The sequence below is a fragment of the Brassica rapa genome, chromosome A03 (assembly GCF_000309985.2).
Source record: "Brassica rapa cultivar Chiifu-401-42 chromosome A03, CAAS_Brap_v3.01, whole genome shotgun sequence".
NCBI classification, from domain to species: Eukaryota; Viridiplantae; Streptophyta; class Magnoliopsida; order Brassicales; family Brassicaceae; genus Brassica; species Brassica rapa.
The window spans coordinates 36,208,953-36,220,818 of NC_024797.2; positions in this window are offsets into that span (position 1 = coordinate 36,208,953).

Sequence of the window (11,866 nt, forward strand, 5' to 3'; positions counted from 1 at the left end):
AAAATTGGATTGAATTATCATATTTCTTGCTTCATATTGATTACTTAGATCGTAGATTAAAAAAAAACAAGATAGGGTACTCGGGGAGCTCATGAATGATGAAGCTGATCGATAATGGATAGATGGATGAGATTGGAATTTAGGTTTCAGGGTGGAATTATGAGTCTGGTGAGTTGAACGAGAGCAGTAAGCGACTAAGAGTGTTCAAAATGGAGGAGGAAAGTGTAAGAAGAAGGGAATGCCTGCTAAGAATCTGATGGCTGTGAAGGGGAGGAGGAAGAAGCAAAATGATAGGCTTTATATGCTTAGATCAGCAAAGTAAACAACAAACTTGAGTCAACTCCACCTGGATCTTTGCCTCCAACTCCACCAATCTTCCATCCATTAGCTCCTACACCTGATATTATTTCTTTCTGTGTAAAGGAAGAATTATGTCCTTCATCTTTGCCAAGCTTTAAAGGCCAACAAGCAAGAGTAAGTCTTAAACAAAGCTTCATGGAAAATTTTTCGATTCTATGTTAAGACATTTAGTCTGCGTTTATGTTATTCACAGGTTGAGGTTAGACTAAGGGAAGGAATTGCAGTGAACATTAAGCGGTGATTAGCTGTTTCAACGGGGTTGCCGTGAGTGTTTTCCACGCTGAGGTGAGAACAATAACATCATTTACCTTTCACTTAAAACAGTTGAGATTCTTACATGAATTTTGTAGTTACATGTTTTCTTTGTTTGTGAATATCAGCAATATCAAGGACATGAGATATTGCTTGAAATCAAAACAGTCCTTCTTGATATAGCGGGCAACACTGGTATGATCTGAGCTAATCCTGAGTAAAGTCCTTAAGCATCTTATGAAGCCGAGTTCTTTAAATCTGCAATTTAATTTGTTCTTTTTTTTCTTTCTATTTACTAAGCATTTTTGAACAAATCATGACTTTCAAACTTTTTCACCAATGATAAATTCATTACGTTTCGTGTCCTATTCATAAATTTTAATTAAAAAAAAAAAAGTTTTCTTTTATGAGTAATCTTCTCACAATAGGAGCAAAGGATGATTTGGACGTATTAGCTAAGCTCGCTTTTTCAAATGTATGTATACGTTAAGCTAGCTTTTACACATATACGGTCTCTGACAGAGAATCTAATATGAGTATAAGAGACAAAGGAATCTGAGGTGTACAAGGAGATAGTTTCAGCTACCAGGTGAAGAAAATTTTGGAGTTTTTTGGTAATGATGAAGATATTAGAAAGTACAAATTAAGATTTGAAGAATGGACATAGAAAGAAAATAAACATTTTGTTTTCCCAGAAATTGTTTTCCTATTCCCATGAAGATGTTAGTAGAATTTAATTCTCAGAAATGTTTTCTATGGAATTGTGTTTGTAATTTTACTACTTATTTAGATTAGATTTGAGTTGATTAAATAAAAAGTATAGAATTGTGTTTAAAATAAAATTTAAACACAAAACTGTCATATGCTACTATAGAAACAAATGAAAAAAAAAATTGTGTTTAAAATAAAATTAAACCACAAAACCGAAATCTGAATTAGGATCTGAAGATATCCAAAATTAAATAAATATGTTAATATTTATATATATATTAAGGTGATTTAGATAATTTAGAGTATTGTTTTATTTGTTATTTTGAATACTTTTTTAGTTAATTTAGATAGCTTAACTAATTTTTAATTAGATTGTAAATAATTTCTATATTTTGAAAGAATTTTGGTCAATTTTCGAGGTTTTTTAAAATATATTTTTGTATGATTTTAACATTGGTTAAATCCGATCCGAACCAAACCCGAAAAAAACCGAACCGAACTTGATCCGATAATTAGTAAAAACTGAATGGTACTTATGAGCATAACACCGAAAATCCAAAAATCTGAATCATCCGGACCGAAACCGAATAGCCCACCAAGTTTTCTATCTGATGGATAAAGAGAAATAACTTGAATTTAATTAAAAATTTAATTATCAAATAAGGTTAATGTCAATACATAAAATAATCCAAAACACATAAAATGTAGGAATAAAAAGAGCAAGTTAACAAGAACAAAAAAGATCTATGTTATCGTTAATGTTTTATCAAACCTATGCAAATAAAAATAAAAAGTATTATCTCATCAAAAAAAATTCATCTGAAAAAAATATAACCAAAAACTAATAAATAATTAAAAATTAAAAAAGCAGTTTGAAAAAAAAATAGTAAACAATACATTATTAGTTGGAATATAGAATATAAATTAAGAAGAGTGAAAATTTAGTCAAAAATAATAATTTAATAAAAATATATAACTAAAAATTATGCCGAGAAAAAGAGTAAATCACAGATTTCGTTTTAGGAAATAGTTAAAACAAATATTTTTCAAAAAATAGTTTGGAAAAAAAAGAAACAAAATAACATTGCTTCATTCAAATAATCACAACTATCGTATACTTTAGCACTTAATCTCCTAATATCTTAAATAACAATGATTTACATTGCTCCTTTTATACAACCGTAACTATTTATATAGAAAGTTAATTAACAATAAATTTGACATTTAATATTCTAACATCTTACATAAACATATATTTCACATAAATAACGAGTAACAAAGAATGTATAACCAAATTTTTAACACAAAAAATATCAACACAACTAAATTAACAAATATAAAATCCCGCGCGAAGCGCGGACTTGCCCTAGTATGGTTATATAATAGAATATTCTACGTATTATATATATGTATATCATTAAGTCATATATGACTTCTATCTTGGTACTTAACTTCTAACTAGGTTAAGACCCGCGCCTTGTGCCGAGTAAATATTTTATATACAAACTATATTTATAATGGTATTATTTATTTTATATTTTCTACATATTATGAAATAATAAAATAATAAATATATATTGAAATATTGAGAAATCAGTAATATTACGCATATAATTTAAATTGGCTTGCGGATATAAATCAAACATTCACTCTTGTTTATTAACGGTCATTTTATGGTAATCAATTTTATCCATTTTATATTATATAATTAAATTTAAATGATAAACATAGATATACAATATATTTTTAGTAAAGCTGTTTATTAGATGAAATTTTTAATCATATGGTTTTATGATTATTGTTATCTTATAACAAAAATTTAAACCATTAATAAAAAAATTAATTTGAGATTTCTAATAGTTTTAGTAATTTTAATCATTTTTAACTGAATGCAAATTTAAAAATTAAAATATTAGTTAAGTTCTCAATATTTGTTCAATGCAAATAGGTCTGGACAAAAAACAGAAAATTACCTAAAAAACCGGACCGAGACCCTCAAATATCCGAACTGCTTCTATATTTCTACATTCAAACCAAACCGGAACCGAACCGAGGACCAAACGGGTACCGGGGTATATAACACTAATAGTTATATATACATATAACATAGTTAAATATATATTTATAATTTAAAAATTTATTAAAAGTAGCAAAAAATATTTGAAAATAACTAAATTATTATAAAGTATCTCAACTGCCCAAAAATATCCGAAATCCAAAACTATCCAGATACTATTATCCAAAATATCCAAAGTAATCTGATATATCTAATTTTTTTTTATCTAAATCATCCTAATTTTTTTTAAATATTTTACCCTAAATTACCGATATTTTACCTTAACTACCCGAACTGGAACCGAAACCAAATGAGAACCGATTTTTTTTCGGGTATTTCCCGGTTTCTAGTTTTACTATCCGAACCGAACTCGAGACTAACCGAACCAAACCAAAAATATGTCAAGTAATAAATGAATCATCTAACCCCCTACCCGAAATACCCTAACCGAACCAAATCGAAACCTGAAATGCCCAGGCCTAAATGTAAATATCAATATATAGTTCGTATTTTATATGATATGTAGTTTAATTAAATGATATATATATATATATTATATATATATATATATATATATATATTAATATAAACACTTATTAAATAAGACTTCTTACGTATGTGGTTTATAACTATTTATATCTTATTATAATAAAAAATTTAAACCATTGATAAAAAAAATTTGTTTGAGACTTTTAACAATTTAGTAATTTATACTCGTTTTTAAAAATTCAAAATACAACATATACGAAAAAATCTAATTTTTGATTATATGGTTAATGCAATTGTGTAATTTATTTTAATAACAAAGATTTAAACGAAAATGATTGAGTGTTTACAAATTGTTAGCAAATTTTTGTTATTGGAAATCATTAATTACACATATATATTTTAATAACATTAGATAATTCCGTAGCTTTTATTTAAGGAAAAAATGAAAAATAACTTTTAATACTAATAAATTATTTTATGATGAGTTTAATAAAAACTATAGTTTATATTTAGATGGACCAACCTACTTTTCTAAAGACTCTTGAAAATCATTCTCATGATGACACATATCATGCTTCTAATGTTGTAATGCTTCTCTTTTAATATATAGGAAATATATGTTTCGTTAATTACCAACATAATATATGAGCTATATATGTGCTCTGCTATGTATATCTAAATTAATCAGTCATAATTATACATGTTATATATGAAAGTGAAGTCTGAGTCATTTACAAGTTCACATGTAAATAATAGAAAGGTAAATAATATATAACTTATTGGTTTGACCAGTCAAACCGGTTGAGTTAATATAATTGTTTCTCAGTTAGGGTGAACCAGACTTTATTGAAAATTAATTTGATTAGTTTTAAAAGAAAATTTTCTATGGTTTTATTATATAGTAAATCAAATATTTTTTCTATCAACCACGTACTGTTTCAGTGTCATCCTGCTCAAGAAATGTTACAGACAGTACACTTCCCAGTTGATTCTACGCCACCTCGCAATCTGACAGAAAACTTTACAGTGATCATGCAGATGATATCAGATATGAATATGGAGGAAAGTCGCAGAAATGCGATTCCCTGGTTACTCTGGATTATATGGAAGAATCACAACTCTATTTTATATGCAGAGATTCAAACAACGGTTGAAACATTGAGAAGCCAAGCGTTAGAGGAAGCAAAGCTCCGGTTCTCTGTAAACAAGAGAGCTCCATCAGCTGAGCCTGTAACATCAACATTGAGGACCTCGAATTCTTGGCAGCCTCCTAATTTCAATCTGATCAAATGCACCGTGAATGCACGTTGGAGGAATGCGACTGCTATGATAGGCGCTGCATGGATTCTGAGAGACCACCAGGGTAATGTTCTGTTCCACTCAAGAGATGCTTTCACTCCCTCTGGGAATAGATTATCTGCAGAGCTTAAATGTATCAGCTGGGCGCTTCATAGTATACATGATATGGGTTTTAGAGACGTGGTTTTTGGAATCGACTCCCATGATGCCCATAAATCGATCTCTAACGCTATAACATGGCCAAGATATCGTCATTTACTCGACAAGATCAAGGATGTGCGCTCTGTTTTTGAGTCGGTGACTTTTGAACAGGAATCAACATTTTCAAATTCCATTGCACGAGACATTGCAAGAAGTGTAACTCAGGATGGAAGGTTCCACTCTTACCTTCCCCTTGGAGGCCCAGCCTGGCTCCACAACAGGATTCAAGAAGAAGCCATCTCCAACGTTTGCTAAATCTTTCCCTTAAGATCATTCTGTTGGTTTTTGCGCTTTAGCCTTGTTTCCGTTTTCTCTTATCTCATTGTTTCCGTACAAACATTGGTTATTCCTTCTTAATTGAGTTCAGACGTTTAAACAAAATAATAACAGAAAGGTTAAAAATATATGTCTTACTAATTTGTCCAGTCAAACTAGTCGGGTTAATATGAGAGTTCTCGGTAAGGGTGAATTGGATTGTTTATTGGAAATTAATTTGATTTGTTTCAAAAAAAAATTCAATGGTTTTGATGAATCAGTATTGAAAAAAATATATTTTCTTCGTATTTTGTTATTATTTAAAAAAAAAATTGAAGTTGGTTTTGTTATATAGTAAGTCAAACATTTTGTTTTGAAGAGACGATTAGTAGTTTTTGATGAATGCAATAAAAAAAATTTGTTAACGAAGAGTTTTGTTACTATCCACTACTGCATATGTTGACTGTTAAACCGTTAGTTTATGTTTCTTATAATTCAAAGCCAAGTCTAATTAGCTAATAGGGTCGATCTCTTGACTGATTGTACGATATTTAATTATATTGTCGCAATCCCTTAACTTAAGCACCAAGACTTTGTGTTTAAACAATCAATATAAATGGTGACAGGGAGTTGTTATTCAATATATAATATTTGATTCTCATATTTAATATTGTGTCCTATTTGTTGATTCCTTAATTGTAATACTTTCCAAATTTTTTAAATTATAAACTAAAAGATAGCGACTATTAGGACTAATTTTATGTGATGGAATATTCGTTTTGTCTACAATTTTGACGTATCTCGGAAACAATTAAAATTTAATAAAAATATAACAAATCAAATGTATAAATAAGATTATTATTGTTTGTTGTCCATAACTAGATTGTTGGTCCCCAGATATTTCACTAAATTTCTAAAACCAAATTGTGTTTTTTCACTATTATTTTTATCAAACTTTACATCTTTTATTCTATAACATGTATGATATGTGACTATAGCTTTTAAATTTTAATATTTATTGATTATAATTTATAATCTTTTTTGTTTATTTACTCCGCATAGAGTGCATGTCACCACCTAGTTGTGTATTTTGGGGCTGATTGGTAGAGGCTGTAGCTTTGAATTTTTTGCTTTAAGATTTAAGCTGTAGATTTTGTGGCTTTAGCTTTAAATTTTATTGTTGTAGGTTTACTTCAAAGTTTTAAAAGCACTAAACCTAAAGCTGTAGAAAAATTGATTTCTAGAGCCATTATATTTATTTTCAAAGATTTTGGTCTCTAGCTTTAGTTTTTATTAATAAAGCTTGATTGCTTTGATTTTAGGAAAAAATGCCAAAAGAGAACAAAAAAACAACATAGTTGTCCCTATGGTATAATCCATTTTTTACCATTTTCTCATTTTTACCATTTCATATGTTAAAATTAATGAAATAAATAGTTTAGGAATCAAAAAAATTATTAAAAATATAAACAATTAATAAAACACCCATTTACACAAACACATAATTGTTTTGGGTTGAAAGTCATTGCTGATGATCATCATTTGGCTTTTATTTCAGACATAAATGCGGCCATTGCTAAGGCGCTTGAGACTGTGTATCAAACAGCTAAACATGGTATTTTCATTCATCATTTGTTGAATAATGTGGTAACATATTACCATGGGAAATGACTTGTTGGGATGGTTGCAAAGGCGTCCAAGGTTTATAGAATTGCTGAGTTTGAAAAGACATTGCTAATGTGTGTAATATCAGTCTGACAATTGGAAAATACCAAAGGGATGCTGATGTACAAAAATGGGCTAGATGTTAATTCTCTGGATATAGATATGATATAAGGACAACCACCCTGCCGAATCCATCAACTCTGCTTTGCATTCACCGAGAGAGTATCCAATCATTCCCTTGTTGGATAGTATCATGGAAATGTTGACTCGGTGGTTTTATAACCGTAAGAAAAAGATATTGCTGCGTAAACATCCTCTCCCCAAAGATGTGGAGAAAAAGATTGAAAGGAGAACCGAGAAAGGCAAAACATTTGTAGTTTACCCTGTTAGCGATGGTCGATTGCTTGTTAGAGGTGATAAAATTGACTGCTTAGTTGATTTGGATAGACGGACTTGCTCATGTGGGAAATACAACCTGATGAAGATACCTTGTCGGCACACAATTAAAACCGGTTTTCATGTTGGCAGACAGCCACACACATTGACTGATTTGATGTACACTACAGAAGCTTGGCGATAAGCTTATCATGAAAGCATAAATCCTATTGATGTTCCTGAGGATGCTTGGTCCATACCAGAAGATGTTGTCGAAGTCAATGTGCTACCACCAGACACAAGAAGATCAGTTGGAAGGAATAGAAAACGCAGATACGGAACTGTTGAAGATAAAATTCAGTCATCGCAAACATCACAAAAGAGGCAGCATCGCAAGTGTAGTAGATGTGGTATTAGTGGGCACAACATAGCAACTTGTAAAATACCAATATAGCCAGTCACATATGGTAAGGGTCATCTTATATAGCCAGTTCGTTTAATGTGTTTCAAGCTCGATTTAATTGTGTTTCATGTATGTTTCTTTGTGTTACAAGTTGGTCTGTTGAAGTATGCAAGTTGTGGTGTTTGAAGTGCAGTATTACATTGTCTCGTATGGTTTTTTCTTCTAAAAACTATCAACTTTGTTTTCATTTTGATTGTTATACTTTGGATAATTTTCGTTTGGTTATTTTCTCAGTTTTATTGTTATACATTGGCATTATTTTCCCCTCTCTTCTCTATCTCCCTGTTTTTTTTGTTCTGTATTAGTTATGTTTTGTTCAGCTATGCTTTCGAAGTCAATTGAGTTTGAGTTTGAGTTTGCTTGACAATAGCTGATGTCCGAGTTTTTTCTGCAGCTGATGCACAAGTGCGTTCGTTTTTTCGATAAGAAAGGTGGATTGTAAGAACAGAACACTGAGATTGCTAATAGAACTGTCCTATTCAATTTTCTTGAGGTCTCAACTTTATCTTGGGACAGGTCCCTCAAGTCTTGTGTACTCAATCCAAAATCAAAATCATTAGTTTCTGTAGCAATTTTTTTCCCATCCTATTCATTAAAACCAAAAACAATGCATACAAGAAGACATTTATTCATAACACAAACAAAGCATTACATTCATAACACAAACAAAGCAGTACATTCATAGAGTTTCATACACAAACATTCAAACATATTACCCATTAGAAACCTATTACACAAAGTTTCTCATTCTATATTACAAAGTACTAAATTGTTACATAATATTACATAGTGAAAATGAAGTTCCAAGTACAACCTAGCTCCAAAAGACTAGCTCCAGCACCCTAACTCAAGCATCCTAGTTCCAAGTTCATCAAGTTCTACACTTTCTCTTAGGTAGTACCTTTTTTGTTGGTGTAGGTTGATCACCTTTGCGCTTAGATGGAGCTTGAGCGCCTTTGCTCTTAGGTGGATCTTGATTGGCTTTGCTCTTAGGTGGAGCTTGATTGGATATCCCCTTAGGTGGAGCTTGCATGGCTTTGCTGTTTAGTGGAGCTTCTTCAGCTGCTTATTTGCTAGGATAGCTTCCTTCACCAGTCAAACTGATTGCGTCCCTGAGCTGTGAAACCTCAATCTCCATCTTCCCCATCCTCTCTTTAAACATCCTCTCCATATTAGCCATTTGTGTACTGAGCATATCCCCCAAGGAAGTGACAGATGTCTGTATGAGACACTCAATGAAACTTTTAGTTTCAGGACCAAAAGTAAGATTTTGTTTTCTGCAGATCGTTTACACAACAACTTCTTCTTTCTTGTCTCTGCTCCTTCATCAAGAACCTTTCTCTTGCCTTTTCTTGCAACTGTGACCGAAGAGGTCTCCTCGTCTGCTAAGACATCAGTATCAACCACAGTCTTATCAGCTTCTGACCTTCTATCCTGGCTGTCGGCTTCCTCCATTTCAGTCTCTCCAGGCTCAAAAACTGGCCATTCTGTGTTACTCCAATCAAACTTCTGTCTGATCCTATTTTAGAAGAAGGTCCACTCGTTCATCTTCCATCTCACCCTTCCTTGTATTCTCAACATGCAGAAACATATCACCATTACCAGTCACTGAAATAACCGAGAACAAGTCACCCTATAAAACAGTTAAAACATTAAAAGCTATACAAATTATATACAATAACCATATATATATATAATAAAACAATGTGAGATAGTTACCTTCTTAGTTAAGGAGTCCTCAAGCTCAATGATGTCTTCATAATAAACGTTTGCAACTCCTTTCCAATTGCCATACCTTGGACCGACGAAGCTACCAGAGACTTGTCTCCCACATATTTCTCCAAAATCAGGAATTGCTTCCATAATCCAAATCTGGAGAGCATATGAGAAACGCTCAAAAATTTAGTTGTCCTTCTTACCCAACTTCTTCCTAGCCTTCTCAATGGAACTTAGCAGGAAGTCATACGAATGAAGATCCCAATGGAACTTCCGGAGCTTGTCAAGATCCATCACCAACATGATGTACATATTAGGGATGTTCACCTTCTCATCTCTCCCCATCACCACACCCATTATCACACACATGTAGATTAACCTCATCCTATCAATCCGAGTCCACTTGTCAACTTATTTTAAATGCACCTTTCGGATCAACTTCAAGGTGATTGTATCACCAGTCCTTAGTAGGTTACTCTGAATCCCCCCCGTCATTTTCCATGTTACTACGTCACTGCTGCTTTCCCGAGAAACTTTGAGGCCTGTCATAGCATGGTACTCCTGAAGCGAAAACCGGAGAGGCGTCCTCGCAAAGACAAACCACTTCTCATGCATCTTCGAGGTAATTAGCTGCTTGCACAAGAAACTATCCACCATTTTCCCTGAAAACCCGAGCTTGTTATCCGCAATAGCCATAAAATGTTTGAAAACAGGATCTATCTTCACATCATTGTACTCTGCAGACATGGCTTTCTTCAGATCCCTGATAAGTTCCATGCGGCAGCAATTGTTGATCTTCTTGACCTGAGGTTCCAAACCCTCTGCATACAGTCGCTTAGGTAGCACTAATTCCATATCTACAAAAGACAAAAAAAATGATTTTAGTGAAACGAATCATGAAATGAACAAAAACCATAAGTCAAAAACATAATCGGTTCATATAATTAGTTAAGCAAACTAAGACAATTCACAAATCAGGTAAGCTCTTCTCCTTCAGTTTTACAGAACATATTGTTTCAAGTCAAAGAAACAAACTTTGCAGTGAAACAGAGACAAACACAAGAACAAAACCAAATTCAAAAACACAAAGACAATATATATTTTTGTTTAGAAACGAAATCAATTAACCAAACCATATCAAACGAAATCAATTCACAAACACATACACACATCAAACAATAACTGGAGCGAGGAACATGAAATGAAGAAAGATAAAGTTCGGACATAATACCTTAGCTCAACGCGATTTCAGAGAAAGAGAGTGGCAGAGAGGTGGAGAGAAGCGGAGAGGCGGAGAGGCGGACAGATGCGGAGATGCAGAGAGTAGCGGAGAGGCGGAGAGGCGGAGAGAAGGGGAGAGGCGGCGAGAAGCAGAGAGGCGGAGAGAAGCGGAGAGACGGAGAGGTGGAGAGAGAAGCTCTCAAATCTCCTTTGCGTTTGTCTAGAGAGAGAGATCCAGAGAAAAGTATTAGAACAAGAAGGAGAAATGAACAAACTTTATGACTAAAATTGGATGGAGAACTTTGGTGTTTACCTTCGGTATGTAGGAGAAAAGAAAGGTTCCACTGGTGGCTGCACTCGTCGTTGATTTCACCAGAGAAAACACAACGGAGAAGACACAATCGCCATCTTGTTCGCCGTGAAAGAGAGAGGCGGAGAGATCGATGTTAGGGTTACAGGAGTTAGGGAAATTAAATGTTTAGATCCCTTTTTTAAAAAAAAAAAATTTCCCCTTTTGGCAAGTATATTAAACCAACCTTTTTTCATTTTTTTTTTAAATACAATTAATTATGTTTAATGGGATTAATCAAATGTTACTTTTGGTATTATGGAAAAAATATACTATAGGGACAACTGAAGGTTTGATTTATACCATAAGGACAACAACTATGTTGTTTTTTGTTTTGTTTTGGCAATTTTCTCTTGATTTTATTGCTCTAGAGAAAATTATGGCTGTGTAGAGCACTCACAACCAAAACCAATCACACTCATTATTTCACAAACATTTTGTTTACTTCTATTTC